Below are 14,108 nucleotides of genomic sequence, written 5' to 3' on the forward strand. Positions count from 1 at the left end.
AGAACCCTTTTATGTCCTTTACAGGAGCCTCATGAGTCTCACCTTCCCTTCAGGTTGAACTTGTAAAAAGGTGGAATGAAATCATCAATATGCTTCTCACCTCTTCCTTCAGGAGAAAAATCCTACTTACTTTCAAGGTGGTCAAAGTGCGGACAACGCAATCCACCGTTTTCTGGAGATGTACACGGGACCGAGGTGAGAATAGCAAAAGGCTCCAGTTTAATTTTCTTAATGAAGGTTTCAGGGTAGAGCATTAAACAAGACTGATTCACCATCTTCCAAAAGAATTATTTTGCAAAACTGATGCCCTGGGTATGGTAAAAGATAATATGGTAAAAACCAGACTTTTCCTTCTGGGACATTAATGTTCTAAATTTATCACTTCAAGCTGCTTTGAAATACCTTCCTAGATTGGGAATCACTGTCTGCCATAGGAGTGACTAAGGATAACACTCAAAGAAATCAGAAGAGAAAAATAGGGAAAAAAATCAACTCTTATACTCAGTTTGGCAACACATATACTAAAATTGAAATGATACAGAGATTAGCATGATCCTTACACAGAGATGACAGGCCAACTTGTAAAGTGTTCCATATTTTTGTTGCATTAAGAATTAACAGGGCTACTTTAAGCTAAGACAAGCCCCACTAGTACTCCAAATTTCGACATAAAGATAGCAAAAATCCCCATCACAATGATCTCTCTCAATGTCAATGGACTAAATACACCAATTCAGAGGCACAGGAAGGCAGGATGAAATAGAAAACTGAACCCAACATTCTGCTGCCTGCAAGAAAAATATCTGAATAATCAAAGCAACCATGGGCTCAAAGTCAAAGGCTGGAAAACAATTCTTCAAGAAAAGTACACCTCCAAAAACTGCAGTGGCCATACTAGTATCGGACTACATGGACTTCAGGCTAAATGTTATAAGAGACAGTGAAGGTCATTTCTTAATGATCATGGGATCTGTACATCAGAAATAACTCACCCTCCTCAATGTATATGCTCCTAATGACAGACCAGCAAAATACGTAAAAACAACTTCTAATAGACTTAAAGAAAAACATTGATAGCAACACAATACTAGATGGAGATTTCAACAGTACTTTCTCACTTCTCAATAGATCAAACAGACAAAAACTCGGCAAGAAAATATTTTATTTGAGGGAAGTAATGAACAACCATTGGCTTAGAGAAGAAATCAAAGAGGAAATAAAAAGATTCCAGAAAAAATGACAATGAGGAACTACCAGAACTTGTGGGACAGAGCAAAAGCAGTTATAAGAGGAAAGTTTATAGCTCTGCCGGAATTCAACCGGAAGAAAGAAAGGGCCTACAAAAATAACTTACAGCTCAAGATTTTGGAAAATGTCCAAGAAAAGGAGTCCAAACTAGCCAGGAGGAAAGAAATAATAAAACCTGGAGCAGAAATCAATGAGATATAATCCCAAAATACAATCCAGAAGACCAACAAAAGCAAGAGATGGTTCTTTGAGAAAATAAATAAGATCGATAAACCACTAGCAAGACTCACAAAGAAGAAAAGAGTAAGAATCCTAATAAACCGAATCAGAAATGCAAAGGGGGACATCATAATAGAAACTACAAAATCCATAGGATCATCAGAGATTATTTTGAGAATCTTTACAGCAGGAAATGAGAGAATTTTGAATAAATTGATAAATTACTGGATTCCAATTACCTCCCAAGGCTGAGCCAAGAAGATTTTGAAAACTCGAACCCATCACTACAAGGAAATTGAAATGATAATCAAAAGTATCCCCCAAAACAGGAGCCCAGGAACAAATGGATTCACTAATGAAGTATTTCAAACCTTTCAAGAGGACCTACTGCCAACATTTTTTAAGATTTTCCAGGAAATTGAAGAAACAGAAATACTCCCAAACAATTTCTATGAGACAAAAATCAGCCTGATACTCAAATCAGACAGAGACACCACAAAAAAGAAAATTACATACCTATTTACCTGAAAAATCCAAAGATCCTCAAGATTATACCAGCAAAGAGAATCCAGAAATTCAATAAAAGGTCACACTCTATGACCAACTAGGTTTATCTTGGGGATGCAAGGATGGCTTAACATTCTCAAGTCAATCAACAGAATACACCATTTCAATAAAATAAAGATAAAAATCATATGATAATACCAATAGATGTAGATAAATCATTTGCGGAGATCCAGCACCCATTCATGATGAAAAACTCTCAACAAAATGGGAGTTGAAAGTACTTTCCTCAATATAGTCAAAGCAAACTACCACAAACCCACAGCAAGCATTATTCTCAACGGGGAAAAACTAAAGGCTTGGAGCAGAAATCAATGAGCTAGATTCCCAAAATAAAATCAGGCACAAAACTAGTTACCCACTCTCACCACTCCTATTCAACATAGTACTTGAAGTATTTGCCATATGATTTCTGTAAAAAAAAAGATATCAAGGGCATCCAGATAAAAAAGGAAGAACTCAAGCTTTTACTATTTGGAGATGACATGATACTATACTTAGAAAATCCCAAAGAATCTACCAAAAAGCTCCTGGGAAGAATAGATTTGTTTATCAAAGTAGCATATTACAAAATCAATATCCAGTAGTCCATGGCTTTCCCAAATACTATTAATGAAAGAGAAAAAAGAGATAGGCGAAAAATAATCCCATTCACAATAATAACCTCAGAAAATCAAGTATATTAGAATCATCTAAAAAGGTTAAGGACCTATACCAAAAAAACTCTACAAAACACTACTTCATAAAATGAAAGAGGATATGAGGAAATGGAATCACATCCCACGCTCATTGATTGAGAGGATTAACACTGTCAAAATGGCAATACACCCCAAAGCGCTATGAAGATTTAATGCACTTTCTATAAGGATACCCATAACATTTTTCAAAGAAATAGATTAAACACTCTTGAAACTCATACACAACAATAAACTCCCATGATGAGCTAAAGCAATCTTTGGTAAAAAGAAGAAGGGAACAGCTTCCCAACTTCAAACCCTACTACAAAGTCGTAGTAATCAAAATAGTATGATATTCAGATAAAGACAGGCCTCAGATCAATGGAATATAGTCAAATATCCTGACGCTGCCCCTCAGATTATTATTACCTAATCTTTCATAAAGGCTCAATAAATATGAAGTTGAGCAAGGAAGTCTCTTCAACAAGTGCTGCTGGGAAAACTGGACAGCAACATGCAAAAAGAATTTAACTCAGACCTCTTTATAGTGCCAGGCACAAAGTCAGATCAAATGAATTAAAGACTTCAATATCATACCTTAATTCTTAAGATATATGGAGAAAAATGTGGGAAGATCCCTCCATGACATTAAAGCTAAGGGAAACTTCTAGAATGATATACCACTGACCAAGGAGGAGGAAGTGAAGATAAACAAATGAGACTACATTAAACGAAGAAATTTCTACAACTCAGAAAAAATGGTGACCATGATAAAAAGACAGCACTCATAATGGGGAAAATTATTTATGCAATACCCATACAATTAACCCCTTATTGTATATAACCCAGGATATATATGGCACTGGTAGAACTTTATAAGAAAAAGACATCCAACCCCACCAAAACATGAGGAGAAGAAATGAACAGAAACTTCCTCAAAGAATAAATACAAATGACCAAAAAACAGAGGTAAAATTTTCTACATCATGAATCATCAGGGAGATACAAATCAAAACAGCAATGAGATATCTCACACCACAGAGATTGACACACATCAAAAAGAACAAGAGCAGCCAATGTCAGCATGGAAGTGGGGAGAAAGGGTCTCTTCTTCACTGTTGGTGGGGACGCCGATTGGTTCAGCCTTTTCGGAAAACAATATGGGCATTTCTCAGAAAGCTACAAATTGAGCTTCCATGAATCCAGCAATACCACTTTTGGGAATATACTCCCGGACCCCAAAACACACAGCAGAAATGCTATCTGCACTTCTATGTTCATTGCAGCACTATTCACAATAGTGAGAATCTGGAAACAACTTGTATGCCCAAGATTTCTCAATGATTAGTTAGAGAAACTATGGTATATCTAAACAATGGAATACTATGCAGCTGTTAGTGAAAATGAAGTTATCAAGTATGCTTATAAATGGATGTACATGAAAGTATCATGGTGAGTGTGATGAGTCAGAAGGAGACCGACAGATATAGGATTACATTCATTTGTGGGATATGAAAAATCATAACTTTAGATTAATACCTTAGGACAGTAGAAATAAGGGCCAGGATGATTGGTCCACTGTTAGAAGCCTACCTTATGGGCTGGGGGAGATGGCAGTTGGGATCGAGAAGAGACCACTATGACAAAGATAGTTGGAAATGATGATGCTGGAAAAGAACTGTGAAGTGAAAATAGGTAAAGGAAGAAACATGGTAACCTATCAGTTCCTGTGTTGTAAACCATGATGCCTCAAAAGGGAGAGATCGGTAGATAGGTAGATAGGTAGAAGAAAGGGAGAGACAGGGGCCGGGGGTGAGGAGAGAGAGAGGGAGAGAAAGGATTTCCGGGGGAAAACTGGGGACACTGTAGGTGGGAAATGTTCACTGGTGGAGCAATGGGTCTTGGAACACTGTATGACTGAAACCTACTCATGAACAGCTTTGTATCTCTTTATGTCCTAGTGATTCAGTCAACCACTCAATGGTGATTCAGTCAACCACTCATGGTGATTCAGTCAAGCACTCAATCAATCAATAAGTAAATAAATTAAAATCAACTCTTAGGGCCCAACCATACCTAGAGGGCACTCCAGCTTTATAGGTACATGAATCAAGTATCTTCTTAGTTTAAAATGAGTGTGGTATGAGTTTGTCACTTTCAAACATAAGAATTCTGATTAATCACCATGGAATGTTTGTTTAATATAATGTTTTCTGAATAATTTTTATGAGACAAGATCTGTGAATAAAACCTTCAAGTGAAGAAAACAACATTCAATTATTTCTGTCACTTATTCATTTATTCAATTATTATTATGGAGAATAGGATTCAAGTGAGAAAACGAGAAATCTTTTACTTATAGCATGAACCTCTAATGTCTGTACTGCAAATTTCTAACATCTTTAGAATGGCTATAATATAGCTAGTTCTGCTTGAGAAATAATTGACTTCTGTCCAATATTCTGAATTTTGCCTTATTGTGTGGCCTGAATAAGTACTTCTATGAATAGAAATTATTAATTATCATTAGAACCCACTTGAATGTTAACAATAGTGTGATTTATATTTTAATCTAATTACTTTTTCTAAAAGAGATAAATTTGGATGTGGCAGATTGAATCCAATTGAGTCCTGAAGAGGTCAGGGAGTAAATGAAAATTATAGGAAGAATTTGATGAATTGGAGGAGGGGAAGGGCTTAAAGGCCAACATATTTCACCACCTGAATTTAATAAAATTTATTTATTACATTCTCATAATGAATGACAGCATCACTTGGTACAGTAGTTCAGGTGAAATATAGGATTTTTCTAAGAAAACACACACACGGATACATGCACACACACTCATTCTCTTTCTCTCTCTCTCTCTCTCTCTCTCTCTTACTCACACATGCATGCATGAATTCTTATAAACTCAACATTCTCACACAATAGCACTCATAAACACACACACTTACAATCTCTTTCCATCTTTCCACCCTCCCCTGCAGTCCACACCACCCCTGATCCCTATCTCCAGCTACTTAAATACATGCTACCCATCTACAGTTTTCATCCAAGCAATTCCTAAAGAAACAACAAAAGTGTTCATGTGTGTACAGATTTCTTCATTTTATTTTGCCTCTTTTATATACCTTAGGCCTTCAACATTTTAAAAACGCAATACTGTTTATTATAGAATATACCACTCCACTACAAGCTACTAGAGAAAAATAAATTATCAAAGAAGCTACACAACAGTCCTGAATTTTCTTGTTTGGTATCAATTAACCTCTAACAAGTTTTATAATAGGTTGGGTCCAAAATGCTGCTGCGTGTCAGTATTTCCTGGGACACTATCTTGAGAATCCAAGTATGGAAACCCTTGCTCATAGCATTGTCACTCCCGGTGTGGGTGTGGGCAGCAGCATTGATGGTACCTGACCACTTTTTTTATGCATTGCCTCACTTTTTATTCTTTTAATGCTTATTACTGAAACACCATGAGGTACAGTTGTAGATTTACAAATTTTTGTGCTTGGGTTTCAGTTATACAATGGTCCAGTACCCATCCCTCAATCAGTGCCCATTCTCTGTCATTTACATTTTTTTTTAAATTTTTGTTAGTGAAACACCATGAGGTACAGTTATAGATTTACAAATTTCTGTGCTTGGGTTTCAATTGTACAATGATCAAATACCCATCCCTCCACCAGTGCCCATTTTCCACCAGCACGGGTCCCAGTGTCCCTCCCACCCTCTATCCCCCCATCCCACCATGACTTTGTGGCAGGGCATTCCCTTTTGTTCTCTCTCTCCTTTTGGGTGTTGTGGTTTGCAAAAGAGGCATTGACTGGCAATCATGTTGGTCTATACTCTACTTTCAGAATGCTTCTCCAATCCTGGGAGGATCCTCCAAACACCCTTTATTTGGTGCTCCTTACTCTATATGAGCTCCCTTTCCCCCTAGAATGTGTGGCTGGATTCCAAACCATGGAGCAAAACTCCTGGTATTAATCTCACTGGCCACTTTTTGAATGAAAGCTGGTGTCTCTGGTTCCATGCCAATCAATTTAAACAAGCATCTGCAATAAAGGTTCCCCACTTATTTTGTGAAATGAGAGTCTTTCTTAAGAGCCTTTCAGACTGGAGTGATAGCTCACTGGAACGACTGTGGACTTTGCCTGTAAAAGAAGCAGACTCATTTCCTGGCACAACATAGAGCAACACTGGAAGAGACCCTTGTGCCAAAGCAGCACCTGAACATGACTGGATGTGTCCCCAAAGAACCAATAATCATCAGAACATCTAGTTAGAGTAACCGTCAACAAAATAGTGCCTCTTTTCTCCATTCATAATACTCAAAGTTCTGACTGCAATATCATTAAGAATACTAAATAGTTCCTGTAAATTTTATTCTTCTTCACATATATTTACTCTAAAATAATTTAGATTTCGTTTTAAACTACAGGTAAAAAAGTAAAATTATAACTTTTTTAAAAAATTAAAAATAACGCCCATACACAGCCAGGTAAGACTCAAAAAATAAAAAAACAAGCAAGCAAGCAAGCAAGAAAGAAAGAAATTAAAACTTAAAAACAATGTTGTTTCCAGTGCTAAGGATCAATCACAGATCATCGTACAATGGAAGGCAAATTCTGAATCACTGAGTTATAACCCTGTTCTTAAATATTTACAAAGGTCTTATTTGATGTCTCATTACATTTTCTCTTTTTATTAAAAAATGCTTTTTGTAGTAGACCTGATTGCCACCTTACCTCCTACTTCATGACCTTGGCTTCTCTTGTATATTTTAAGATACATATTATATTTTAATATAAATAAATATATATAAATAATTATAAAATATTGTATATTTTAATATATATATCTTGTATATTATAAGACCCAGTTGTCACCTTATCAATCCTAAATCCATGCTTTCCTTTGACAGACTTTCCAAGATCATGTATGGCTTGCTTTAACTTGGCATAAACGGAAACCTTATTTTCTGTATGCTCTCACGCTAGAGGTGATGATGTTTTTGATCCTGGAGAAGTCTTTTCTGGGGAGTTTTCTGGCTGTTTCTACTTGACTTCAAAATATCTAAAGGTAAGTCATCATCATTTTTTTTGCATTTTTGGGTCACACCTGGCGATGCACAGGGAATACTCCTGGCTCTGCACTCAGGAATTACTCCTCACGGTGCTTTGGGGGACCATACAGGATGCTGGTAATCTATCCTGGGTATGCCATGTGCAAGGCAAATGCCCTACCTGCTGTACTATAGCTCCAGCTCCCCCCCCCCCCATCCCCATAATTCATCATCTTGAGGGCCTCAGATTTTTACCTTTGATTTAGAAACTTCATATTTACATTGACACAGTAAATTGAAACCACAAAACCATTGAATGGCATGTTATAATGGTAGCAGCCATGAGCAAACATTGATAACCCATAAGTTGGCATGAATGATTTCTGTCTCAGAGGCTTCACTTCTGAGTATACCTGTCACTACCTCCTTTCAGTTACGTGTCCCAGGATCAGAATCTACATCAGGCCATCAGTAGAAATTGTCCAACCAAAAGCTAGCCATCCACTGGGATCAGAATCCTTGATCCATCTAACTTGTAATTTTTCATTCATGACTTGTTGACCTTGTTTCAGTTGGAGACATCCAGAGCATCAACACAGCTTCCCAGTAGTTTCCACAAGAAATCCAAATACCTAAGAATGTTATCATTTCTTATGCCACTGTTAAAGATTTTTTTGGAATCCCACGGTAAGATACTATCATTAATGTTATAATATTACTGTTCTCCATAGTCCAGATCTCCGAAAGAACACTCTACCCTTCTCACTCCAAGTGCAGACTCCTGTTTAAGATATCCTGAGCATACTTCTAATAGTGTCACTCAGGTTCTCCCCTAAAGTGCACAAGTTAAGTTCATACCACTCCAAGTTCTTTTTCCTAAACTACCAGAGTCGGCTTGGTCCTCAAATTTGTGTTCTCCCTTGAAGAAATACCGTGCTTTCTTTCTCCATGTCTCTCTTTGCTTGCTTTGTTAAACGAGTGTTCTCTCTTGAGCTTATATTCCATTCCACCCTACACCTGATTCACAAGTTTCTAAGTGTTTTTCAATAAAATCTATTTTGCTTCACTAAACTAAATATTTTAAAGCACCAGAGCAATGTTAAAACCAATATTTGTATCTTTTAAACCACAAATTTTGAAAATGAATGATGGTAAAGCAATTGAATACTACTCAGTTGTATGAAGTGAAATCTTCTTATTATTTGATCAAAATGGATAACATGAGGATATTATGGTTAGTGACATAAATCAGGCAGAGAAAGATAGGCATCATACAAGTTCATGCATATGTAGCATATGGAGAAAACAAATTAAAAGAATAAAATGGGACAGACAAACGTCTAAATCATTATTTATAATCTATGATTTATAATTCAATTAATTATGGTTTGTCATACACATAATTCCAACATGACACTCCTCATTCTCTCAAAAAATAACCCCTCCCTCTCCCCCAAACCCCCAGAATCCCTCCCTCCCAATCCCCTGACTCAATTGTGTGGATCAGTTCTCCCCTTACATTGCCCTTGAACCTTTGTTGCTACCTTGCTGTGTGTCTTTACATACCATATATGAGAAAAATCTCTCTGTATCTGTTCCTTTCCTTAAGGATAACTTTACATGCATGATATCCTCTAGTTTCATCCAATGTTGAAAATTGCATAGTTTTGATCTTTTCAAAGCAATAAAAACAAACTATAGCACTATAAGACTATTTAGTTACCAGAAGGAAAGTTGTAATCAAAGTGGAAAAATTGAACAATAGTGAATGACAGAGTAGGCCTTTCAGTGGTGAGTGTAATGTGATACATGCACGTTGATTCTGCATAATCCTAAAATTTAAGCAGTTCTATAAAGTAATTATAAATACCAAAAATATTTAAATAATTGACATTTATCTATGATTTTGACATATCTTTTGTGTCAAACTATCAGAAATAAAAATAAAGTGAGATAGAGATATGGTGTATCACTATACTTTTAAATAAGAGAAGTGATGAAAATTTCTCTGTCTTGATAAACTGTCAAATAAATTGATTCCAAAATCAAATTTATATACTCAAGGAAAAATAAAAGTCAACCAACGTAATCTTTTGCCGTCACTCAGGTTCCCATCTATTGATCTCTGGCAGACAAAACAATTTGTATTTTATTTTATTTTTAATTTTTATTAGTGAAACACCATGAGGTATAGTTGTAGATTTACCAATTTTTATCCTTGGGTTTCGATTATACAATGATCAAATGCCCATCCCTCCGTCATTGACCATTTTCCACCATCATGGATTCTAGTATCCCTCCCACACACATCCACCCATCCCACCATGCCTCTATGGCAGGGCATTCCCTTTTGCTCTCTCTCTCCTTTTGGGTGTTTTGGTCTGCAAAAGAGGCATTGAGTGGCAATCATGTTCTCTACATAGTCACAATTTCTATTTTCAAGGGATTTCTTGGCAGAGATTTGGCATTCTTTGCCAGCAACCAACTCGTTTTCTTCTGCTTTTTTTATTAGAAATATATATTTATACTAAGACTGACTAGTCATGGCACCAAATTGACAAATGTCCCTGTTTTTACTTCAGTGCTGTTGACTAATTATCATATATTATTTGCAGTGGATAGAAAATAACTGCCCATAATTCTTGGGGTAATGAAAAATGTTTATTCTTCCCTTAGTTTGGAAAATCCCTGTCACTAGTATAGTGACATTCATTGAAATTTGTAAACACAATGATTAATAAGAGGTAAATCATGACTGCCACTTCAAGGAAGAATGGGCCTTCAGCAGACATCTTCGTTTGCAGAAGGATAGCTCTGGCCTGGGTGTGGGTAAAACATGAGAGCTGTGAGCTACTGGCAGTTAACACATGCTCTGAGCTATGTGGTGACACTGCTGAGAAATGTGGAGAGCCCTGATTAGGTAGGGTCATGGGGGAGAATAGAATGATGAAAAGAAAGCATAGCAACAGGACAAGGTGATAGATTCCTTTGTATAAAAGTTTTCATCTCTATTGTATCAATCTGTTAAAAAGAGAACCAGCTTCTTATCATTCTTTCTGGCCATACATTATACTTAAATAGTGCTTCAGGAAAAAAACGGTCCCCTAGTTAGTTAATATAGCCCGAATATCTGTGAGGTCTTTGAACTCTATGTATACACTGCTGATGACTTAAACTAATCTCACTATTTAAGTATCTAAACTGCTATGGTCTCACCATTTAACTCTCTAAACTCTGATGGCTCCAAATCTTCTAAGATCAACTTTCATCTCTTCCATGATATCCAGGATTCTCTTCCCAACCTTCAAGTCTCCCTTTCTTTCTCCATCTCTCTACCAACTATGCTCTCCATGCCAAAATTTGCTAAGACAAGCTTTCTTGAGATATATACATAAGTTGACTTCTCTTTTTTTAACATTTAGGCAATTTTGATTTACAAAGTCATTTGTAATGGAGTTTTGTCATACAGTATTCCAATTCTAATCACACCACCAGTGTCTTCATCCCTCGACCAACAAACGACCCATTTCGCCCTGCATTCCCACCGATTTCCTTGAAGAACACATTTTGAAGTTTAACTATTGTACTTTGGGTTCCATACTTACAGTGGTTTTGGCATTGGTGGTTAAGATATACACCTCAACTTTTTCAGGCTGGCCTTCCTAGATCAATGCCAAATTATACCATGTAGGGAAAATATATGAGAACAAATCATTAAGCTCCAATATTTTTCCTTTTTTTTTTCTTTTTATTAGTGAAACACCATGAAGTACAGTTGTAGATTTACAATTTTTTGTGCCTGGGTTTCTATTATACAATGATCAAATACCCATCCCTCCCCCAGTGCCCATTTTCTGCCACCGTGGATAATATCCCTCCCACCTCCACCCCCACCCCATCCCACCCTGCCGCTGTGGCAGGGCATTCCCTTTTGTTCTCTTTCTCCTTTTGGGTGTTGTGGTCTGCAAAAGAGGCATTGAGTGGCAAACATGTTCAGTCCATAGTCTACTTTCAACATGCATCTCCCCTCCTGGGTGGATCCTTCAAACACACTTTATTTGGTGCTCCCTCTCAATCTGAGCTGCCCTTTCCCCTAGAATGCCCGGCTGGCCTCTAAGCTATGGAGTAATGCTCCTGGTGCTGATCTCAGCTATTCTTGGGTATTAATCTCGTATTTTGTTACTTTATATCCCCCAGATGAATGCAATCTTTCTATGACTATCCCTCTCTTTCTAACTCATTTCGCTTAGCATTATACTTTCCATATTGTACCACTTGTATGTAAATTTTATGACTTCATCTTTTCTAACAGCTACATAGTACTCCATTGTATAGATGTACCAAAGTTTCTTTAACCAGTCATCTGTTCTTTGGCATTCAGGTTTCTTCCAGTTTCTGGCTATTGTAAAGAGTGCTGCAATGAACAAACAAGTGCAGATGTCACTTTGACTATACATTTTTGCCTCTCTGGGATATATTCCCAGGAGTGCTATTGCTGGGTCAAATGGGAGTTCAAGTTCTAATTTTTTGAGAATTGTGCATGCTGTTTTCCAGAAGGACTGAACCAGTCGGCATTCCCACCAACAGTGAAGGAGTGTCCCTTTCTTGCCACATCTTCGCCAGCATTGGTTGCTTTTGTTCTTTTGAATGTGGGCCAGTCTCTGAGGTGTGAGATGGTATCTCATTGTGGTATCTCATTTTGATCTGCATCTCCCTGATGATTAATTATGTAGAGCATTTTCTCATGTGCTTTTTTGCCATTCAGATTTCTTCTTTGAGAAATTTTCTGTTCATTTTATTGCCCCATTTTTTTGATGTGGTTGGATGTTTTCTTCTTGTGGAGTTCAACCAGTAATTTGTATATCCTTGATATCAACCCCTTGTCAGATATGTGTTCAGCGAATATCCTTTCCCATTCTGTAGACTGTTTTTGTATTTGGGTCACTGTTTCTTTGGAGGTGCAGAAGCTTCTTAGTTTAAGATAGTCCCATTTATCTATCTCTGTTTTCACTTGCTCGGCCAGTGGCGTGGCATCTTTGAAAATACCATTAGCCTCAATGTCTTGGAGGGTTTTGCCAACTTTGTCTTCAATGCACCTTATGCTGAATGGTCTGATGTTGAGGTCTTTAATCCATTTTGATCTTACTTTTGTACATGGTTTTAGGCAGAGTTCTAAGCCCATTTTTTGCATGTTAAGCTCCAAACTTTTAAAATAATCTTTAAACAATTTTGATCGAAAAGAAAATAGTGTGAACTGGAGGGGACAATCCCCTGGCAGCCTGCAAAGTCATTTTACTTTTCCACATTACAAAAGAGGAAATCAGTGAAGGAGGTCAGTCATAAAGCAAGTTAGCTGACCCTGCTGAGCTGTGGTCATTAGGGGAATTTGTGCTCTTTTTTCCTTCCACCAGAAGTCCCAACCCTATAAGTTTTGTCTCTTAAGTTCCCATAAAACAAAAAAGTTTTACCACACAGGAACCCATGTAATGAGGCCAGCCAAGGTGATAAAAAGAAATTTCAGCTAATTCATAGGTTAAGCATGGTAGTAGAAACTAAATATCATGTTTTTTGTATTGAATCAGCACGAGACACAAATTACAAACCTTTTCAGGATTCAGTTTCAATCATAGGATATTTTAACACCCAACCTCCTCTAGTATACAGATTCATTGCTACTGTCCCCAGTTTCTCTCCCACCACTCCCTCTCCCAACCCCAAACCCCACCTGACAGCCTGCTGTCTCTACACTATGACAGGCACCTCTCTCTCTCTCTCTCTCTCTCTCTCTCTTTCTCTCTCTCTCTCTCTCTCTCTCAACTTTTGGGCATTATGGATTGTAATACAGATACTGAGAGGTTATCACCTTTGTTCCTTTACCTATTTTCAGTAGTCAGTTCTCATCCAGAGTAATCACTTCCAAATATCATTGTCATAGTGGTCCTTTCTTTATTCCAAATGCCTGCCTTCAGCACTTGTGGCAAGTGTCCAACCATTGACCAATTCTCCTGGCCTGTGTTTCTGTTATCCTTGGGTATTAGTCTCATACTCTGGTTTTTTATAACCCAAAAAAAGGGGTAGTCCAATCAGTATATCCCTTTCCTTATGTCTGATTTCATTCAGCATGATGTTCTTCCTTGTACATCCATTTATAAGCAAATTTCATGACGTCAGTTTACTAACAACTGCATAGTATTCCATTGTGCAGTTATATCATAGTTTCTTCTGGCTATTGTGAATAGTACTACAATAAACATAGAAGTGCAGATGGTATTTCTGTTATAAACATCATGTTTAATGTAGGTTTCCAGGTTCCATACATACAGAA

At 37.2% G+C, this 14,108-nt stretch overlaps 1 pseudogene; it reads left to right on the forward strand.

The window, feature by feature from the left end:
• The first annotated feature begins 504 nt into the window (after positions 1–504).
• LOC130041051 (uncharacterized) lies at positions 505–601 on the forward strand (annotated as a pseudogene).
• The last annotated feature ends 13,507 nt before the right edge of the window (positions 602–14,108 follow it).

This window comes from Sorex fumeus, unplaced genomic scaffold, assembly GCF_029834395.1.
Source record: "Sorex fumeus unplaced genomic scaffold, SorFum_2.1 ptg000095l, whole genome shotgun sequence".
Lineage (NCBI taxonomy): Eukaryota > Metazoa > Chordata > Mammalia > Eulipotyphla > Soricidae > Sorex > Sorex fumeus.